Here is a 21,598-nt window from a genome sequence, read left to right as displayed (position 1 = left end):
AAAATAATGGGTGATCCTAAGATTGAGAAATAATCATCCGAATCCAATTTATGAAATAATTATTGGTCTGGTGACAGACAATGAATGCCAAATGAGAGTTCACTGTTTTCTCTGGCCTTTTCATATTCGTCTGTGCCTGGCATATGCAGTCGGATTAAGGTAGCCTCCTTTATTCCGTTATAAATATTTTTTTAAAGATATCAGCAGCTCAGGAGTGGCACTCAGTGGAATACAGACTTCTGATATCACTACTATAGAACCGCTCATAAGACGAAAGGCTAACAAATTTTTAATTCTGCTTATGAGCATAAATTCTGATTCCAGATTCCTCAGAATCAAACTAAGTAAAGTCCTTTAGAACCAGATGATAAAGTCTTTGTGCTAGAGATACCCATCATTACAGTCTAAATTAATCTACTAAAGCAAATGCCAAAAAAAGAAAAAGCCAAGACCGCACAACGACAACAGATCGTCATCCTGCAAGGCATACTCGCTTATATTGATACTGAGGGTCAAAACATTCAAGGGAAGATTCTGAAAAATGCCATAGATTTTGTAAAATTAGCACTCATATAAACGTGATGACGAAACAAGTTCGGTGAAGTTTAGATCTATGTTCCAAGGATAACTACTGCACACATTTTCTAATTATATACCTTGCTTTAGTTTTTCCTGCTAGAATACAATATTAAAAAATGTTGACATTTAACCGTGTGTTACATCTAAAAAGGCTAAAATGTCGATGTAAGTAGGGCTTTCCCTGTCTGAAAATAGATCTTGTCAACGCGAAATATGGTCACGTATGGTATTTTAAAGCGTAATGAGCGTGAGTGGATGTTTATGGTTCACACAAATTTATCTGGTAAAAAAAAGTTGAAATGCTGTTCCCTATGGAATGGGAGAGTTTTAATAAATAGTAATATAGCCTCCTTGAATTAAAACAATGTTTATACTTAGTTTTAAAGAAGTAGATACAACATGTAATTTCTAATGTAATAGGAAAGTGGACGTCATTTCAAAGTTGTATTGATTGTCAAATTACGTTATCATAATCTCTCTCTCTCTCTCTCTCTCTCTCTCTCTCTCTCTTAAAATAATAACAGTATGATAACTGTATCTGTCTGTCTTTATGGTAAACACATAATAATCCCAAATTTTACTCATAATGAAAATTTATTGTTTTATAAGAGAAGCTGTATAGCAGTTTCAGTATGGACATGGAAGACAGATCAACCCACATACACAGATTTTGACAAAGTAAACCCCAATACTGCCAGTTTATTGACGTGAAAGTTTTAAAGGGAATATTTTAAACGTGTCGCAAGTCTTCAGTAATTTTCAAGAATTTAATTGAAGTATGGCTTACCGGGCAAACATTGAAATAAAAGTAAAAATTATGTTCAAAATAGCAATTTGCAGGTTTAACTAGGTTCAGAGATTTTTCTGATTGTTGCATTAAACACAAGGGCTGCGCACTTAATTTTCAGAAGATGGATGTGGGCTTGAATATTATACCCCGAAAAAAGACCAGTTCCAGCCCTCAGATAGCTTATCCCATCCATTATATCAGTTGAAAAGAATTAATTATCTAGAAATAATATAAACAAATTCCTGTCATCACCCCATTACCAAAATAACATTAAATGCCTATTACGTACGCTTTCCTCTGCCAATTACATTGACCTTTGGGCTACAAAACTGCCAGCTGCATGACACGGTGTAACTCCCTTGTTTTTAACCCTATCCTTACGGGAAGAGGGTGTTGACAACGAAAAGACGAGACACTATCCAGTCTAGATATACAGGAGGCTACATTTGTATGAAATTGCTTTCAGTGGTTCAAATGTTATATCTGCACATATACAGAGATGACTGATTTATATATTATCTAACTGTGGCTCAACTTTGAGACTGAAGTCATGGCTATGGTATCTTTAAATATTAGGTATAACTAGTTCAAGTGTCTTTACAATGTCTTTAGTAGCCTAAAGGTTATCCATCAGAAAATGTACAAAATCAAACAATTAATTTTCTTCTGCCTTGCTGTGAATTTGACGTAATGGTAGTGGGGACGGGGCTGTATATGACATACCGTCTAGTCATGATACACGTACTGAATTTCATCTCCAGCTGTCATAGTTATGGTCTAGACAAGCAAGTATTAACAGAAGGATGGACGGGAATAGTGTTGACCAACGTGTCTTAAAAATGGAATCAAACGGAGTTGTTCGGTGGATATATCTCAAAAGCACTTACTTTTTCTATCATCACTACGAAATTGATTTAAATCTAACTTGCTGACGCAGAACGGTCTAAAGGTCGTGACCTAAGTACCTACTGACACTGAGATTTTTTCTCACATAAACTTCGAAAGATGTTAATGAATAAGTTGTGTATATGTTGCCTACATAAGCAGAAAAATATCTTCCTTACATGCCTTCATTTTACATATCACCTTTGAAAGGTCTTAAAGAATAATTTGTACATATATTGCTTACATAAGGAGAAAAATCTCGTCTTTACATGAGGGCAGCAGACAGGATTTGTGGGTCCTAGGAAAATGACTCCAATAGACCCATGTGAATTACAAATTGTAATAGCAATGACCTTGTGGGCCACCGAAAGTTTGTCATACCGTGTCGGCGGACCTGCTTGACATACAATCATTAGGATGACTTTTGACATCGTGCATTTTCTATTATTCAACGATTTACTATAATCAAATGATCTGTTTAACAAAGTCGTCTCAGTGATGGTTTGTATATAGATCACACTACAAGAGCTTAAAGGTTTGGTGTATAGAACACACACACACACACACACACACACACACACACACACACAAATACTTGAGTATAAAGATGAAATATCCACTTATATTATTATTCCACTCTCAATATGCTTTTAAATATGTCTCTTTTCCTCTTGATACACATATATACACGCGAACACATAGACATAAACTTGAAATGAAATTTTCTCCGAACGATCATCTCCAGCAGATAAAAACATATACTTATTTACAGTCTTCACATTCTCTCTCTTTCATTTCTGCCCCACCTCTCTCTTTACATACGCATGCGTGCATATGTGAAAAACCTAAAGATGACATTTATATTTTGGGTCTACGAATGATAAACGTTCGAAGCGGCATCTTGCTATACGATCATAAACGTGTTCTTAAATTGCAATTTTCCTGTTCTTACGAGCTGTGTATAATTTCAAGAGTAGTATAATTGTCGTCATAGGATGGAAATTTAATTAAATCAATCGCCGAAGTTTCTCGTAATTCCGTTCTTTATCGGGAGTGCTCCAAAAGAAGTGACGTCATACATTCGACAAATTCTGCTAGGGATTAATCTAACAACAACAACATTCGGATATGGCGAACATATTGATCCGAGAAGGAAGGAAGAGAGGTAGGACCATTTTTTAAGTGGACCCGAGAAGGAAAATATACCGAAAAACGTGCATGACACATGGAAAGAACATCTGGCAACAATTCGAAAATTCCTTTACAGACTCACTGATGCATGTTTGACAATTAATTTATCTAAGAGTGAGTTCTGCCGTGCAAATGTAACCTTTCTAGAACATTTCGTGGGACAGGAACAAGTTAAACCTATAGATGCGAAAGTCAAGGATATCTCTGAATTTCCCATGCTTGTTAATAAAAAGAAACTGATGCAATTTTTAGGCATGGCCAAATGCTATCGAAAAGTTTGTTCCAATTTTTCTATAATTGCTTAACCCCTGACAAATTTACTAAGCAAGAAAAACAAGTTCCTTGGGACTGAAAAATGCCAGGAGGCTTTTGACAAGTTGTAAGCCGTGCTTAAAAGCGCACCAGTTCTTACGGCTCCAAATTTCAACCAATCTTTTAAATTGCATGTTAAATTGTATGCTGATGCAAGTGATGTTGGCGTTGGGGCAGTTTGTTTCAAGAAGATGAAAATGGTATTGATCATCCAGTGTGCTGTTTTTGTAAGAAATTAAATAAGCACCAACGAAATTATTCAGCAATCGAGAAGGAATGTTTGGCTTTGATATTGGCATTACAACATTTTGAAGTTTACCTTAGTTCAGCTCCTTGTTCAATTATTGTGTTTAGTGACCACAACCCTCTTACTTTCATCAGCAAGATGAAAAATAAACATCAAAGACTGCTAAGGTGGAGTTTGTTGTTACATGAGTATACTCTTGATATCAGGCACATCAAGGGGAAAGATTGCGAAATACCTAGTATTAATATTGATGTCTAGACAGAGAGAGAGATCTTAGAGAGTTTTGGGGCTTTCAAACACTTGATGTCAAGTTTGATTTTTATGTTGTGACTAGGTTTGAGCTTTTGAGTTTTAATTTTTCGGATTCTAAAAGATTAATTCGTTTCTCTGGAAAATGTTTGTGCTCATACAGAATTCTTGAACAGAGACATTTCTTGAAACTTTTACTTAGATTTCCAAGACCGGATGATTAATTATTGTGTTTCTACAAGAAACTGTAGACTCTAACACAGTACAAGTTACAGTATACGTCATCGCCCTCCATCTTGGATTCTTCATCGGGACTCCAACTTGAAATCATTAGAACATTTCATTATTTGGACTTCTAAATTGTTATTCGTGGATTATTCTTGGGTTACTTTTGGATTTTATTCTTGAAACAGTAAGTCATTTTATTTCATATTTTATAGTATTTTTCCAGGAAAAAAAATATTTTTTCAAGACTTAATGTTTTCACTCTTTCTTGTGTTACTGTTTATTCGAGCCTAAACACGTAACACAGTCGCTTTGCACGTTTTTCTTTTCATAAATGTATTGCTCATCCATTTTATCACAAACGGTTACTTCATGACTTATTGCCCTATTATTATAGATGATGATAATTGTATTTGTCTGTCCCTTTATTACCAATTGCAAATATTACATTTATGCAGGCACGCATATACAAAGTCTTATGAATAATCTAATCAATTACTTGCTTACATTAAAACAACTTTGATTGCAGTGAGAAGTATCCACACTTTTTACTCAGTGATGGTGATTAGAAAAACCTCATTCAACCGATACTCGGCCATTTACGCTACTTACATTTCACGTAGGTATGAACACCATTGTTTCATTGTTAGTTACTTAAAAACCGTATTGTTGCTGCATTAATAAATTCATAATATCCTCAGTTGAATGAACTAAAAAAAAACAGGAATGTACTTGAGATCAAGTTTTGTCTCCCTTTGCTAGCTTTAAGTCATAAACATGAGAGTAGATAAATTAATCACGATTAAGATCATTTATTTATTATTATTAGGAATATAGCAAGTGCTAGCTTGTCAAAAAATGTAAAACGTTTTCATTTTATATTTCACAATCATCAGTAGTATATAGGGACGATTCAGCCTCAGTGGGAATTAGCATTACAGACCCCACCCCACCCCCACCCCACCCCCCGGGACTGTTTAGCCTCAATGGAAATTTAACATGGAGAAAAATCGTGGGACTGTTTAGCCTCTAGGGAATTTAACATGGAGAAAAATCGTGGGACTGTTTAGCCTCAAGGGAATTTAACATGGGAAATAGATTTTGGGACTGTTGAGCGACAAGGGGAATTGAACATGGGAATATGGGACTGTATAGCGTCAAAGGAATTTAAACAGGGTGGGACTGTATAGCGTCAAGGGAAATTTAACATGGGATTTTATTTTTTTATTTTTTTAAAAATAAAAAAGGGGTGGGCAATGGAAAGTCATTCTCTTTTCGAGACCTATGAGTGGCCCTGAAAAGGGCCTTTGGGTTTCTTCTTCTTCTTCTTCTTCTTCTTCTTCTAACTCCTCCACTTCTTTATCCATCCCCTTATTTTTTCCATCATTCCTTTCTTCTTCTTCTTCTTTTCATTTTCCGGTATCCAGTCCGGGTGACCCATGGCTCGGAACTTCTGTCGGATTTTTATCCAGTTAGCGTTCAGTTTCTCTAGTTCTTCCTTTTTCTTTCTATTTTCTTCTTCTTTTCTATCTTTTGTCCACCTGTCCTTTATTTTCTCCACTTCTTCATCTATCACCTTTCTCATCTTTTCTTCCCCTTTTTTCAATCTTTCAACACTCCTTTTGACAAAGGGCCACTCTGACCTTTTTTCTATCTCTTCCAAAAACCTTCTTACTTCTTCTACCTTCTCCAGGGCCTCTTTTAATGTCCCCACTCTGACATAAGGGGGATTTATTAGCCCTCTCAGTCTCTTCACTTCTTCTTCAATTAATCCTTCTATCATCTCCATGGCTAATTTTAGTTCGTTCACGTAGTGCACACTGGTTCTTAACCTCCAATCTCTTTCAATCCTTTCAACTCCATATTCACCATCCACCATCCAAAAATAAACATGCCTTAAATCATTGAACAGTTGGGACACTTCCATCTTCTTTTTTATTCCTTAGAATGGTGCGAACGACGAACTTTGTGGGTTCTTATAGTTAAAGCGCGGACGTGATTTAAAACATCCCCCTAAAACAAAATTGATCTTACCTAGATCATTACTTAAAACGCGCGGACGTGAAGGAAAACATCCCCTACTTTTCTCATTTCATATCATCTACTATTCACATACGCTAACCAACAATAAACTAACCCAAAATCTACCATCCACACACCCAAATCATTCAAATCAAATCCCAATAATCTACTATCCGCACTAACCTATGCTAGCGCTTATTAACACACAATCATATACATAAACTTATCCACTCACACTAGGAAAAAGAGTCAGTGTTTATATTTACACTACTCTACATACACACATTGGCAAATCGATTACTATTTCTTTTCTAAAGGTTTGGGTAGCCCTGAAAAGGGCTGTTTGTTTTTGAACTCCAGTAACACCTGGTTAATGATGGCACCTTCCAGGCCTGGCACCACACACACATCTTCTTCCCCAGTCTCCTTTTACTTTTTTTCTTGAAAGCGCAGAGGGAGGATGATTGGTTTCAGCACCCCAATCCCCTGTCTCTGGTATCTTGTAAGCCATCCTCTCTCCTATTTTCTTTTCCTCCTCTTCCCTCTGTCTTCTCTCCTCCTCTTCCTTCTTTATTCTTTCCTCTTCTACTATGGCCTCCGCGGCCAGTTCATTTAACAGGCGCCTGACATATTCCAGATGTATCTGGAGTTCAAGAAGTTTGCTTATTTTGGTATTCATTGTCTTGTTAGCGAATGAACAGGGTAGCTAGATGCCAAGCGAGTTTCAATTTATAGCGAAAGAGCGGACGTGAAGGAAAACATCCCCAAGACAAAAGTTATCTTACCTAGATCATGACCAAACAAACGCGCGGACCTAAAAGAAACACTCACTCACTTTTTTGTACTACCCATCACTATTCTAAAAAAATTCATTAATCACTTCAACATACTATCCACACACTCAAAGCAATCCAATCAAACCCCAAATCTACTCTCCCACACCTCCAACAGCCAAGAACATGATCTAAATCTACTATCTACACAAACGTACTTGAGCACTTACAAACACACAATCATATACACAAACACATACACTCACACTATAAAAAAGAGTCAGTGTTTATATTCACACTACTCTACATACACACATTGGCAAATCAATTGTTATTTCTTTTCTAGAGTATTGGGTAGCCCTGAAAAGGGCTGGTTTTTTTTTTTTTTTTGTTTGCTATGGCAATTTTTTAGTTTCTAAGAATGCGTCGTCCTCTGAGGATAGACTTTCTGACGATAGGTCTGCTTCTTCGGAAAGAGAAGAAGAACTCTTTGGTGTCGATACGAAATCGACAAAGCCTCTGTCAGGTTCAGGTTGCTGCTGCTGCTGCTGCTGCTGCTGTTGTTGCTGTTGCTGCTGTCTCTGAAGTCTGTACTTCTCTGTCCATTCTTCTTTCTCCCTGTTCACTTCTTCTCTGAAGAGCTCTTCTATCAGGTATTCAGTGACTTTTAGCATTCTCACATTCTCTATCTCTTCTGGCTTCGGTATCAGACTGTGTCTGACCCTATGCAAATTCACGTAGGCTTCGTTTAGCTTAGCTAGTTTGGAGCACATCTTAGTAGGAGGATGAGTCGACAATGGATGGTTAGACTTGAAACTACCCCGGTTCTTAAAGTCAAAGCGCGGACGTGAAGGAAAACATCCCTCTACGGTTTTCGAGCCGGAACGATCAATGAGTGTCATGAGAGAGATAGAGAGAAGTGAAAGAGCATGAATCAACATTCTTATAGCCAAACAAAAGACAAAGGCATTTTTTTCAAACACAACATTTTTTATTCAAAATCACTTAACACTAACCAACAACTCTAACATTTTTAACAATAATCCAACAATAAAGCATCAAACATTTTTTTTCAAATGACAAACATTTTTTCAATTCACACTCTACTTTAAACAGGGCTGACAACGTTGTGAATGAAATTGTGATTTCCACTGTTGGAAGTCATTAGGCCATTGATGGACACTACGTTTCCTAGCTTGAGACAAAAGATAAGGATAATGGTCACAAAACCATCGATCTACTTTCACATCATTTCTAGAAGAAGAACGAGGATCAAAATGAGTCACTAAATGTTCTAAGGAATAGCCCAGGCTGCGATGATGCAGAAAATACACACAATATTGTCCACACACCAAGGAATCTGTGCCTTCTAATTTCACATTATTGAATCGGGTAGTCTGAGCATTTCTTCTCATAAAGTCAATGATATCGTCTTCCAAAGGGGGCAATCCGTACGAATCGAAATATTCCACACATCCTTCTTGAGGAAAGTAGACGGCTACCCAGTGGGTTCCTGGGAGATGACTGTCGTCCGTGTTGATCACATAAGCTAGATGGTCTTGAGGTTTGCGATGAGGGAGTTCATCTTTAGCACAGACGACAGGATTCCAAGAAGCCGTATACGAACTGTAGTTCAAAAGGTAATAAAGTTCCCAGGTATCCATGTTTTGTGTTTTTTTCTTCTTCACAGGTAATAATAAGTCATCAATTCGATCCTGACTTTTTGCTTGAAAATATCTGACAAATAACCGTTTCTTCGTTTCGTCTCCCCACTCTGATTCAGGACAGCTTCGATACGATGAATCTCTTGCGTGGTTAATGGTGGACAAGAATGTTCACGCAAGTCTTTATAATACTGATGCAACACGACTTCGTCCGAGATGAGACTCCAAGCTTCGTCCAGATACTCATCCAGTTTTTCTTCTTGACTCAGCATCAGGCATTTATCGTATTGAATTTGACTGGGATGATCGTTTTGACATCCATAGCATTCTTTCTTGATCAATTCCGTCATTTTTTCGACCAAGTGTTTGGCAAAACAGGAGACTAAATTCGCTTCTTGTTCTGGCCATCTTGACTTCATCATAACTTCGCCGTCTTTGTCTTGGGATTCTCCTTCCACGGTCTCCTCACATTCCATCTCCAAAGTTTCTCCACTAGGCAAAGAGGGATAACAGTCTTCCATGGCTTCTAATAGTCTAGAATGACTTCTCTCAAACTGTTGATTTCTATGGTATTATCGAATTCTGCATACAGGAGGACGTTCACCGTCTCTGTTAGACTTGTAGTAAACTAAATTTCCACACGAATCTGGCCAGATTTTATAGGGTGGAAATGTCCCTCGTCGCTGCCTTGGTCTGGAGTGAAATCGAAAGCCCACAAAGCGTAGCCTCCTGCGTAATCCTCGTACGTAATGCCGTGACTGGTGTTGGTTCCTAACTGACCGGTGGCTTCGTACAGGGACAAGTACGACCTCAAGTAATTCTTCTTGTCAAAGTTAAGTTCGAAAGGTCGGGTACACAAGGTCTTGCCATCGCGACTGACTTCGATCTTGGACACGTCAAAGTGTTTAAAGTGGAAAGGATTTTTAGCCAAAGCTCCGTTGAAGGCTGCATTCTCGACGATACCAAGGATCAAACGTTTGGGTAACTGTCCTTGGAACAAATGATCTTCGATCATGGATCGCAGCCCCGTAGGAATGGTGAAGGTTTTCACTTCCACGCGTCGTATGGGATACTTGGCGGTCGTTCTGCTCAACGTCTGACTGATGTCGTTACCCACTTTATGTAACACTTCCACGCGTCGTACGTAGAGCTTGGCTTCCTCGATGACAGTTTTGCAAGCACTAGTACCTATCAAATGGAAAGCGGCACTACTACGATTCAGTCTCAGGCGGAGATTCACTCCGTTCAGCAAATACTTTTCTTGTAACCACATGTCCAAATGCAAACGATCCATCAGTTCTAAACTATCTCCACTTTTGATTCTGTCTCTTCGTTCTACAAATCCCGCATTGTGTTCTTTGGTTGTATTAATTTCGAATTCTTCAAACTGGCCTGCATCGTCAGCTTCCCATACCACACAGGCATTGAGATGAGTGTTCTTGGCGTCTATTCCGTACGTCAAGAGATTTTCCAGGTACGCTCGATAAGGGTAAGTATCCATGCTGCTACTGACTAGTTTGTTATTCAAGTACAAGTCCACTCCACTGAACAAGGAATGCATGAAATTGTTGACGGGAGCTATTACTTCATCACCATCTAGGGGCGTATTATCCTCATCGACAACTTTGACGTTCAGGTACAAGTAACTGCTATTCAGATCGATGTAATCTTCGGGCTGTCCTTTGATTTCAAACTCGATGGGAGCTGAGGCTGTCAAAGAGGAGACGGGGTGAAATTCCACCCACTGGGATTCTTGCATGGTCATCATGGTGGGGGGCATGGCAAACAGATCCAGTTCCGACTTGGAACAAGCGCAAGATTCTCGGTGCATCATTTTGTTCTTTCTCAATAATAGAAAACGTCTAAGTCTCGAACGGTTCTTCTTTTCTTTGTCTTTCTAGCTTTAGACGTGTGAAGTCTGGTGAAAGGATGTTTTCTTCGTCGTCTCTTTCTGCCTTGTCCTTGCTGAATGCCTGACTCGGTAGCGTCCAGGGCATTTATAGGTGTTTCTCGTTGGCCCAAAAGGTCTTTGCCCGTTTGCAGCAAGACATTTTTGCCTGCCCTCATGAAGGCTTCTTTAGGGTTTTGTTTGTCAATGATGACATTTTGGAGAAATTCTTTGCCTTGTGTCAGTGCCGCATCTTTCAAGGCGTGCAATCCTCGTGTCACCATCGGTTTCAAGACTGGGGCCACCGAACGAAAGGCCGATTTCAGCATATCTCCTAAACCGTGTCCTCGCTGTCGAGCAACCCCTCGGTACACTAGACACATAACTTACGAGTCGTGAGAGAACCGTTTTCGAAAATGGAGTTTCACCATGACTTTTCCTTTGGTGTCGGGGAATATTTTGTCCTAGATCTCCTTTTATAGCAATGTTGACCGTGTCCAAATAAGACTTACTGACAGGCAAATAGTGAGGATGTACAAATTCGCGGTGAACGTGGTAAGTGTTTCCACCTTCCTCGTCAGCGTTCGTGGCAGAATCCACTTCGAAAGGAATGACACGCAGTAACGGTACGGAGGTGTGACCCACCACGTTGTACTCCACCACATCGGAGTACACAAACATCAAATTCAGTCCTTGGCTCAGTTCTACCGGGGCACGAAATAACTTGCTAAAAGACTCGTTGTCGTAAACGATTGGTAATTCGTTTTTCTTGAGCATGGCCATTCTCATGTCCATGTCTCCGCCCAACATGTCAAACAATTCAGGACAAAATAAAATGGACAGGATGTTACTCCCGTCAAATTTCATCAAGAAGCGACGAGCTGCTTTGTGGTATTCCATAGTGACACTTTTTTTGACACTTTCCAAAGCTTTCAGAAACACGACATTAAACCTGGAGGTAATGGTGTTCACCAAATGTTGACCACTAAAATAGTAGCCTGGGGGAATGAACAAGTGATAGGTGGTGTACTTTTGATTTTTTGTGCCAGGGGTTTTCTTGTCATATTTGCCATGGGTATCCAAGTACTGTTGCATTTGCTCGTCATAAACTTCCACATCAAAAAAGTTTTGATTGGGAAGGACATTGAGGACTTGGGACGGGTGAATGATTTCCACAAAAGCCACTTCCCAATGGGCTTCGTGATCTAAGGGGATGGCCTGAGGTAATTTGGCCGTGTAACAGCACAACGTGTTCTTGGGAAACACCTCCATGGAACTGTCACTGGGTAAGGTTAAGTAAAATTGGTTTTGGTAACTCATAATTCCAGAGTTCTGTGGCTGTCCGAGGGGTTACTGGACGTCAGAGGTGTGTCTCCGCCCAAAATGGGGTTGTTGTTGTTGTTGTTGTTGTTATTATTGGAGTGGTGACTGGCACTGGCACTGGACACAATGTTCCCGTTCGAGGAGAATTTCAGGGAGGGATTGGGAAGCAGGTAACCGATGCAACTGCTCAATAAAATGGTCCACAATTGTTTGTCTCCTTGTTGCAAACTCAAATTGGCGATGGCTGCCCCGATGACACAATACACCACGAAGATTTGGCAGAAAAAGACGATTTGCGTTTTAGGCACACGTTCTCCACACCACACCCACAAGGGTTGTTTTTGTAAATCTTGCAGAGAAGAACTAGGTGAAGGAGTGGTCGACGTAGCTGCGTCTGTGTGAAAGGGCATGATGGTCACTTCTTTTATAGTCGATGACTTGCGAAGCGTCGATCCAAGAATCAAAACTGGGTGGATATCCTTTCCAACGTACTTTGACTTCTTTGACACGTCGTTTACCCACTTTACGGGTTCTGCATTCGAGAATGCTTTCGATGTCGTACACGTAGTCTTCTTTTTTGGTGACACGTTGCAACCCGGGTAAGTAAAACGTTCCTTTGAGCACTTCTCCGTTCATGTCTTCCAATTTATAGACGGCAGGATGACGGCCATGCACTCGTCCAGTGAAACGAAACAATTCGGTGGTCCAGTTAGGTAAGTAACCTTTGTCGAAAGTGCGTTTGGTTTTGCCAATGCGTACCCAATCTCCTACGGCCAACACTCCACTTTTCTTGGGGACAGCCCTCGTCGGGGACGTACCAAACAGGCGTTCAAACACCATCACTTCGTTGTCGGGAGTCACTTCTTGCGGGGCACGTCCAATGCTTCGATGGTAAGATTGGTTGTACGCTTGCACCAGTTGTGGTAAGATGTCGATGTACTTGAGAGTGTGGTGATGCGTAAAATATTTCCACATGTGTTCTTTCAAAGTGCGTTGAAAACGTTCCACGATGCTGGCTTTGGTTTCGGGATTCTCAGTGGTAAAAAAATGAATGTCACGTTTCTTTAATTCTTTTTGGAAAGCTTGGTTCAGAAATTCGGTACCTTTGTCCGTTTGCCATCGAAGAGGGTGACGACCGCTTTGTTTCAACACCCATTGCAGGGCTCGCACTAACTCGCTGCTCGATTTGGAAGTCAAGGGCACGACCCAGCAAATTTGGAAAAGACGTCGATGACACAAAACAAATATTTGTATCCGCGATTGTAACTGGCCAAATGAGAGACATCGGCTAAATCGGCTTGCCATTGATGATCGAAGCCTTCCACTCGGGTGCGACTTCTGGAAAGCTTGCGTCGAATGGGTTTGTGTAAAGTGTAGGTAGCTTGTTCTTGTAACCATCGTTGCACTTGAGGTAAACGGAGACTTTTCAGATGCATTTTGTCAGCACGATACAATTTTTGAACTCCTGCATAACCTGCAGGATGGGAGGGATCGTAGTAAATGCTGGCTAACACTTTTTCCATTTTTTTGTGTTTGTTTGTTAATAAGACACCCACTCTTGGATGATGCTACTCTTTTTCTCTTGGGGTATATTCTTGGATTGCAATGCTTTGCGTGTGCGACAGGCAATAGGTGTCGAGGAGGAGGATGTGTGAACAGGGGATATCGGTTCTTGTTTCACTTCTGTCTTCACTTCTGTCTTCACTTTCTTTTTCTCTTGTGATGAAGAAGGGGTGGCCATCATCTTTTTAATCCATCCAATTCTGGAGGTAGGTAGTGTTGTTAACTTGCATACTTTTTCTGGTGGAGTTTGAAACCCTTCTTCTTCTTCCTCTTCTCCTTTTTCTGTCTTGGTCACTGGTAGTGGTGGTACTGGTACTGGTGATGGTGCTGGACTTTTCATCAAGGTCTTAAAATCTTTCAGAGGGGGTAGAGCTGTTTCGTCTAAAGCTTTCTGGTGAAAGAGTTGCAGTGGTTGCAAGAGTTGACCGTACTTTTGCGATTTTTCTGTTTCGGACAAATCTTGAAGATCCATCAAGGACTGCAATTCGTGTTGTAACTGGGACATCTCGCTCAAATGGGGATTGGGAGGTAAATGCGGGGTGCGTTGTTCTTGCCAACGATGGTATTCCATCCATCGTTTGTAAGGCACTAAAGCTAGTTTTCGTCCTTCCATGGGGTTGTCAGGGGTCGATTCTGAGATCTTGGGACTTCCGAAGGCCTTTTTATCTTGCTCCCATCAGTCCTCCCAACATGGTTCCCAAGACTCCTTTCAGTAAGGGACCTAACAAGAGGGGTAAAATGCCTCCACGTTGGACCAACATCTTCTTCTTTTGACGAATGGGAATTTTCTTTTGAACCATTTGGCGAAGAACGTGACGATGTTTGCCTAAGCATTGTTTCTGGTGTTTGGACAAAGGGATCGTGCCTTTCAAGACGTTCAAACAGCATTCGCACACGGTATCGATGACCTCTTTGGAGGCTGATTGAATGAGTTTTTTTCGTAGAGGTGGAGAAGCTTTGGACAGGACAGATAACATGTCCCCATGTTTGACTAAACGAGGAGGCAGTACTTTTCTTTTCTTTCCTTGGGGCTGTTTAGAAGAGGGATGTTTTCTGGAGGGTGACATCTTTGAGTCTTCAGCACCAAAAACACTGATACCCCGACTTGGTCACAGGCCTCTTTTTATACTGGAACGCGTCGCCACTGATTGTCTTTACGTCGTATCAACTTCAGGACAGGCATGACACGTCGTGCAGGGGTACGTAACGGACTAAATCGAGCCAGTTCTTGCTTGGACAAATCCAGTAAACTTTGTAACACGCCCGATCTTTCTTGGACTTTGATTTTGGGAGAAGGTACTTTGTGAGCAGCAGCCACTGCCACTAAATTGGAGGGTCCTGCCACTGGGGAAGTTCTTGGGGTCATCAACGGAGAAGTTCTTGGTGTGATCAACGTCTCCAAGTACTCTTCAGTTCTTGGTGTCATCAACGGAGAAGTGGATGAACGTGAGGTTGCCGGAGACGCAGTCACCGCCGTGGCAGATCGTGGTTTGCGAGTGTAAGGATGCGTCCTGGCCGAAGTGCCTCTCTTGCGACTAGTTTTCTTCTGTGGACTTTTCTTTTTCTGGGGACTTTTTCTCTGTTTCTTTTTCTGGGGGCTTCTTTTCTTTTTCCGGGGTGGTGTCTGGTAAGAGGAGGGTCCCGCCACTGGAGAAGTTCTCCTTGGGGACCTGGTCTTTTTCTTCTTCTTGGGGCTGTCGTTGGACTTTTTTCTTGGGGAGAAGTTTGGGGGCATTAGGATCCCATGTTAAGAGAGAGCGAATGATGACCCCTCCTAGACTACCGCTCCCTCCAGGTTTCAAAATGATTTGTTTTTTGGTTTGAGTGTCGATGCGGGCATCGGCCAGTTGGGTCAAAGCGACTTTGTTTCGATCAAAAAAGCGTTTGGTTTGATGAGGAATCTGAATGATCCCTTGGAGTAATTGACGTGCCGTCACCGTGAACCATCGTAAGACTTCTTTGAGACTAGCTTCAAAGACACGAGCTCGTATTTGTGGATTTTTTTCTCGACTGATGCCATACAAGGCACGAATCAATTTGACGGGAGGATGCGACTGAAGGGACGTCATGTTGACGTTGTGTGAGACAGACAAAAAGGGTCTGAGGTTTTTATAGATTTTTTTGTGGAGTGAAATTAAGTCGAGGACGGAGACGTGTACAGGACAGGCCCTCCGTCTTGGCACCAGTGGTGAAACAAGTGGGTACGAAATCGCAAATCATCGGGGGTCGTAGGTTTCATATCGACGAGTAAATAGGCGTGTGGAGTTTGAGTGACATCGTCGTACGCCTGAGTCAGCCAAGGCTTTCCTAACTGTTTGGCTAAGACTTGCACTTGCGATTTATCTCGAGGGCTTTTAAACAAGACCACGTAATGCGCATTGAGACTGATGGTGCGATGGGCTTACTTTGTTGAAACAAATTTTGGGTGATGTAAACGACACTGGCATTACGGTGATGCCCTTTGCGCGTGAACCACAGTTTAATTTCTTCTTCGTCTTCTCCTAACATGTCGTCGAAAATGACCAAATGGGTTTGACGGGAGTCAGAGACGATGCCGTCGTCTTCTTTAGGAATGCCTTCCACAAATACGATGGAATCGCCTTGACTTTCTCGTAAGAGGCTGTACGCCGATTGCCACTCTTTGTAACACCACACGATCCGCTGAGTTGGTCGATCGATCAAATGATGTTTATGTTCGATCAAGCGTTTGACGAATTCGGTTTTGCCAGAACCGCTAGGTCCAGCAATGAGCATGTTAAAGGGATGGCGAAGATACAAAGCCTCCCAACTGGCATGATCTAAGTGTTCGTCGATGACTTTGACAGTAGAGGAAGAGGGGGCAGAGACAGCAGAGGTAGTCATAGTGTTAGGAATGTCACTTGTGACACGAAAACAAACAAGACAAGAGTTTATATACTTTTTTTCAGGACACGTTTATTGAATGTTTTAAACATGAATACGAAAGACAAAAATACATAAAAGCCAAAGGCTTAAGTACAAGGATAAAAGGCACATGATAACCATCAACGTGGAATAAACACAAGTGTCTGTACAACATGTTTTGGGTAAAGTTCTGACCAGTTCTATAGGGGGTAAGGTCACACAAGTGTCCTCCCGAAAGGGTCTTTCAGGCCTGTCCACGACAGTCCATTCCTGGGTGACGGGTTCTTCTGGCACCGTCACTAACACAGGTTGAAAAGTAACTTTTTTCCTTGAACAACTCTCGTGCATACTGGGCCACTTCTTGGGTCCAAGCCTCAAAATCCCATTCTTTCCAGGCACGGACATCTGTCCAATGGGGATGTAAGTCACAAGCTACACACACATCGTCATACACGTCTTGGGTAGCTAAAAGTTGACGAATCTTTTTTTCCCGTAGAGGTCGAGAAGTATCCAGATGAAAACGTAAGGCTTTGAGCAAAAGGAGTCTCTCGTGAACATTTAAAGGCACCACTTTCATGTTGAATGGGTGGTAAATACTGTTCGTAAAGAGTCCACAAGGAATCGGCTGGTAAACGAAATCCCAGAAAACAAGTCACTAAGACACACACCATTTGTCGACCAAATTGAATGGATACAGTTCTTGTAATAATCGATGGTAATGATCCACGGTTTGAATATGGTCATTGAGTTCCTTCCACGGAATCTGTTGGATTACATACGATAAAAGTCGTGGCATAGCAGCCTGTTTTTATAGTCTCTTTGTTTCGGAAACAATACACGTACTTTCTAGCCAGAGATCTTCGTTTTCCAGTGGGGAATTTAAATGTTGCATACTGTAACCGAAACGTCAGAGTTCGTTTAGAAGTTTCCTCTTCCGCTAAGTAGATTCCACGTAAAATATGTCGGTAATCCTTTACCTTATCTTCCTCAATGCGTTGCACTAGGTGAATCTCGAAGTAACCAAAATGATCAACACGTGGATCATCGGGGGCCTGGAAGTATTGAACAAAGTCTGACCACTGAAACAATTTCTGACGAATCAGTTCTCTTATACCATTCAGGTACCAGTGGTTAAAGATCTGGTGACGTAACGGATGCAACTGTTCCTTACGTTTCACTTGTATTTTCACCAGCTCTCGGTAAATGCGTTCTCTCAACTCCACAGGCAAAGCACGAATGTTCTCTTGTAAAGTATCCATGAATAGGTCAGTCCGTACAATTCACAATCTTCTCCTAGAGCAAAATTAATACACATAGTGAGTAATTTCTGACCACTGCCATTCAGGGTAACGTCCAAGAATGTCACTGAACTCCTTTGATGTAAACGGTCTAGAGTAATACACACTTGACCCAAAGAAATCTAACACACTGGTTGACTTTTTTCACTTTCCTCTTGTGAATTTCTCGGCAAAAAAGTTCTACAGTCACCCATTGAGATTTCACTCTAAAACATGCAAAGAAGGTAATCCTTCCCTATCCGTAGGCCATTTCTGAGACGTGTCCAATCGACGGGCACAATCACAATAGTCAGGTAAGAAGACTGAAAAATGGTAGGGTTTGAACTTGGAGTTCTCATCGGGTTTCTCACTCGATTCTTGCTGTGGCGAAGTCATTGTTCTGGTGGGTGGCTATCCTCTTACACCCAATGTTTTATACCAACCGTGCCCATACGGCAAAGTAAAGTGGTTGGGTACTCGCACTCGCTTCTGGTACACGATTTGATAGCTTTTTCCAAGGGTCGACTGACGATGTGGTGAGTGGGTAAACGTACAATCTTGTTCGGTTGATAGGTGGTCACTTTAAAGTGTTGATCTTTTCCAGACTGCAAGGCTTCTTTCAGTACCCCAAAGTTGACCACTCGACTGGTACGATAATTCAGAGTCAATCCTTTCACTTTACACTTCGTGTGCACTTCTCCTTGTGGTTCCCGGTATTCGTAGCCGTAATTTTTTGGACCGCCACTGACGAAACTTAGAATCTTGTCGTCGGGATGCTCGTCTGTCCAGGCTCCTAAACGGTCTCCTTCGATGTCAGGGTGCTGTTGACTCGGGTGATGGATGTAAATGCAACTGTCCATGTCAAAGTACAGGACGCGTTCCCCCAACAGTTCTAAAGCTTCGTACAATTTTAAGCGAGCATGAGCTGTCACGTAAGACGCAATGATGACATTTCCAAAAGGGTCGTCTTGCACAAAGTCCAGATCTTCTTCGTAATTGACCAAGATCAAATCCTCGTGAACGACGTCCACGTGTTTCATGAATTTGGTTTTGTCGTGAATCATCTGAAAGTAGCGGGAAGGTTCTGTCAAATACTCCGTCTTGGGTAAACACGGACGTTGTGCCATTTTACCCCACAAGCAATTTAACATCACTTTGGCAAACGATCGCCTGCCTTCGTTTTTCTCGATGTGATCTAAAGTGATGCCTTCTTGTTCATAGTATTTCTCTTTGAATGTCTTTTCGTCTTCGGAAGTGTGACACCAGGAAGGATAGCCGCTGACTTCTTGCTTCAGTTTCAAAAAGGCATCCACGTAGTCGGCGAAAATGTCTTTCTGCGTGGGGTCACCTTTGTTATATTGTTGTGTCTTGGGAAAGTGACAAATTTCGTACACTTCTAACAGTTGGTATCCCATGTCCAGAGCTTTGAACAATTCTACGCTGACCCAGGTTCCCGTCAAAGCCCGTTCTTCCTGGGTGTGCTGACAAGGTTGGTCTTGGTTGCACGTTTCGGCACAAGTACGGCACAAAGGAAACATCAGTTTGCCTTGGCAATGGTGAGGTAAGACGGGATGGTACAAGTCCATGGGAGGCAGGACGTTGCACTTGATCAAGCCTTCGTATTGTCGAATGTTTTTCAGGTCGATGTGTTCGATGAACAATTGTGGGTGCCCTGCAGGAAAGCTACAATATTGGTACACGTAAGGATACAGCGAACACACGTCCAAGTATTTGATTTCTTCTCCTTTCTCTTCGTCGGCTTGGTACAGCAAACAGGTGGCATTGGTCCTTCCTCCGTACAAACTATCCCTCGGGTTCAGGGGGTCCATGAACTGGTAACTTTCCACGAGGCGTTTAAACTCGGGATCGGTTTTCAAACGGTGATCGTACTCGTGTTCCCACATTTCCATCACTTGGTATCCTTCCTGTTCTAACTTTAGGCGTCGCTGACAAGTGTCCTGGTACAAGTCTTCCATGGTTCGTTGTAAAAACTGATTTTTAGTGCTACGATCAGGGTAACAGACGGGACATCCGTGAAATAAGCAACCGTTAAACTCTTACACGATCTTGGGGTTTTCTAAGTCCCAGCCATCTACCGAATACGTTCCGATGGTCTTTTCACCCCCTCCGTTGCGGGCATGCTGAATCCATTTGTCTTCCTTGTCGCACAAGTAATGTAACCAACGTAGGGCTTTGACCGAGTATTGACGTTTGACATAGTTGGTCGTTTGAGGACTGACGACAGCCACGGTGTTTTCAGGCATGAATCGTTGTCGATACACTAAGGAACACGCTTTGGCAATGGTGCAAGCTTTTTTCAAAGGATCGACCCCTCCGTGTTCCATGAACAGTTCTCGAAATTTTCCACAGCATCGCCGTAAAATGTCCACGTCGGAACGACAATATTTTAGCATTTCTTCCTGAAAGTCGAAAGGGTCGGAGGCGTGAGCCTGGTACCAGCGTAGGAAGCTTCTCGTTGTTCGGTAGGCATGTTGTCGGGGTCGTAATAGTGAGCCTCAGGTAAATGGGGTAGAACGGCATGTTGATTGGCTTCCGTATTGAAAAAGTGTGGAAAGTACCATTTAGCCATTTCTGTCATTCCAAACGTTTTAGGCATTCGGCTCAAAGGCATGGCCAAATAGCTCATCGGATCTTTAAACTGTACTTGTCCCACTTGCATGAAAATGATTTTGGCTCCGTTCAAAGTCACTTTAGGACGCTCGGTGCCTTGTTCCGTATAGTATCTGAGAAGAAACTGTGCATCATATCCGTAGAAATTGTGAGCCATCACCGTGGCATGACGATGACAATCTCCGTAACGTTCGATGTCCTCTTGGCTCCACGTCTTGTCGATGGGGTCTAAGACCCATTGGGCAAAATCGGCTAACGTGTTCGGTCCTCGAAAGATTTTTTCACGCCCTCGGGAATCTTACTGCAGTGAGGGCAATGACTGAAGATAGGTTCCTGAATGCACTTCTCGCACGCTTGATGAGCCACGCAGAAATTAGGAATGTGAATGCCGGTCTCTTGCATGCATTCGAAATCGAAAAAGATGAAATTGCCTTTCTTCTTGTGACCGTCCTCTTTCTCTGGTGGGGGTTGGTATTTTTTGCACGTAGCATTGGTGTTCCAAGTCCACGATGTGGTGACAAATGTGACATTTTTTCTTTCCTCGACATACGTGTGCCTTGACAATATTGGTACATAGGCCTTGTCCACAGGTAGGGCACAATCTCAGGAGTTGACAAGCACATTTCTGCTGTGAACCTTGCGTCTTCAGATGTTGTTGGTAACAGGCAGGGCTGACAAACGTGCGCAGACAAGCAGGACAATGTACTCTTTCTTGTCCTTTGCTCAGACAGGGTGGAGAGGCCAAACATCCTGAGCATTTCAATCCGCAATGTTTGTGTTGCTCTCGATTATTATAACCATGGTCACATTTCTCACAGTAATAGCCGTATCCCAGGAATGCAGTGATACTGGTAATGGTATCGAAATGGTCATCGTGATAATAGACATGAATGTATTTTCCGTCCGTAAAGTCTTGGCCTCGAAACAACAGAGGCCCACGCACTTCTTGAGGGTGCACTTTCAAGGTGTAGCGTGGAACTAGGACATCTTGCAATTTTTGTATTTCAGGAATGCCGCAGGGTGTGTCTTTGGATAGGTCAGCTTGTTGCAACAGGAGTTCTGCTTCGTTTCGTTGTTTGGACGGGTCCGATTGTCG

Source organism: Sinohyriopsis cumingii, chromosome 7 (assembly GCF_028554795.1).
Source record: "Sinohyriopsis cumingii isolate HCF-2022 chromosome 7, ASM2855479v2, whole genome shotgun sequence".
Taxonomy (NCBI): domain Eukaryota; kingdom Metazoa; phylum Mollusca; class Bivalvia; order Unionida; family Unionidae; genus Sinohyriopsis; species Sinohyriopsis cumingii.
The sequence above is the reverse complement of the archived record's forward strand: the minus strand, read 5'-3'. Positions refer to the sequence as shown.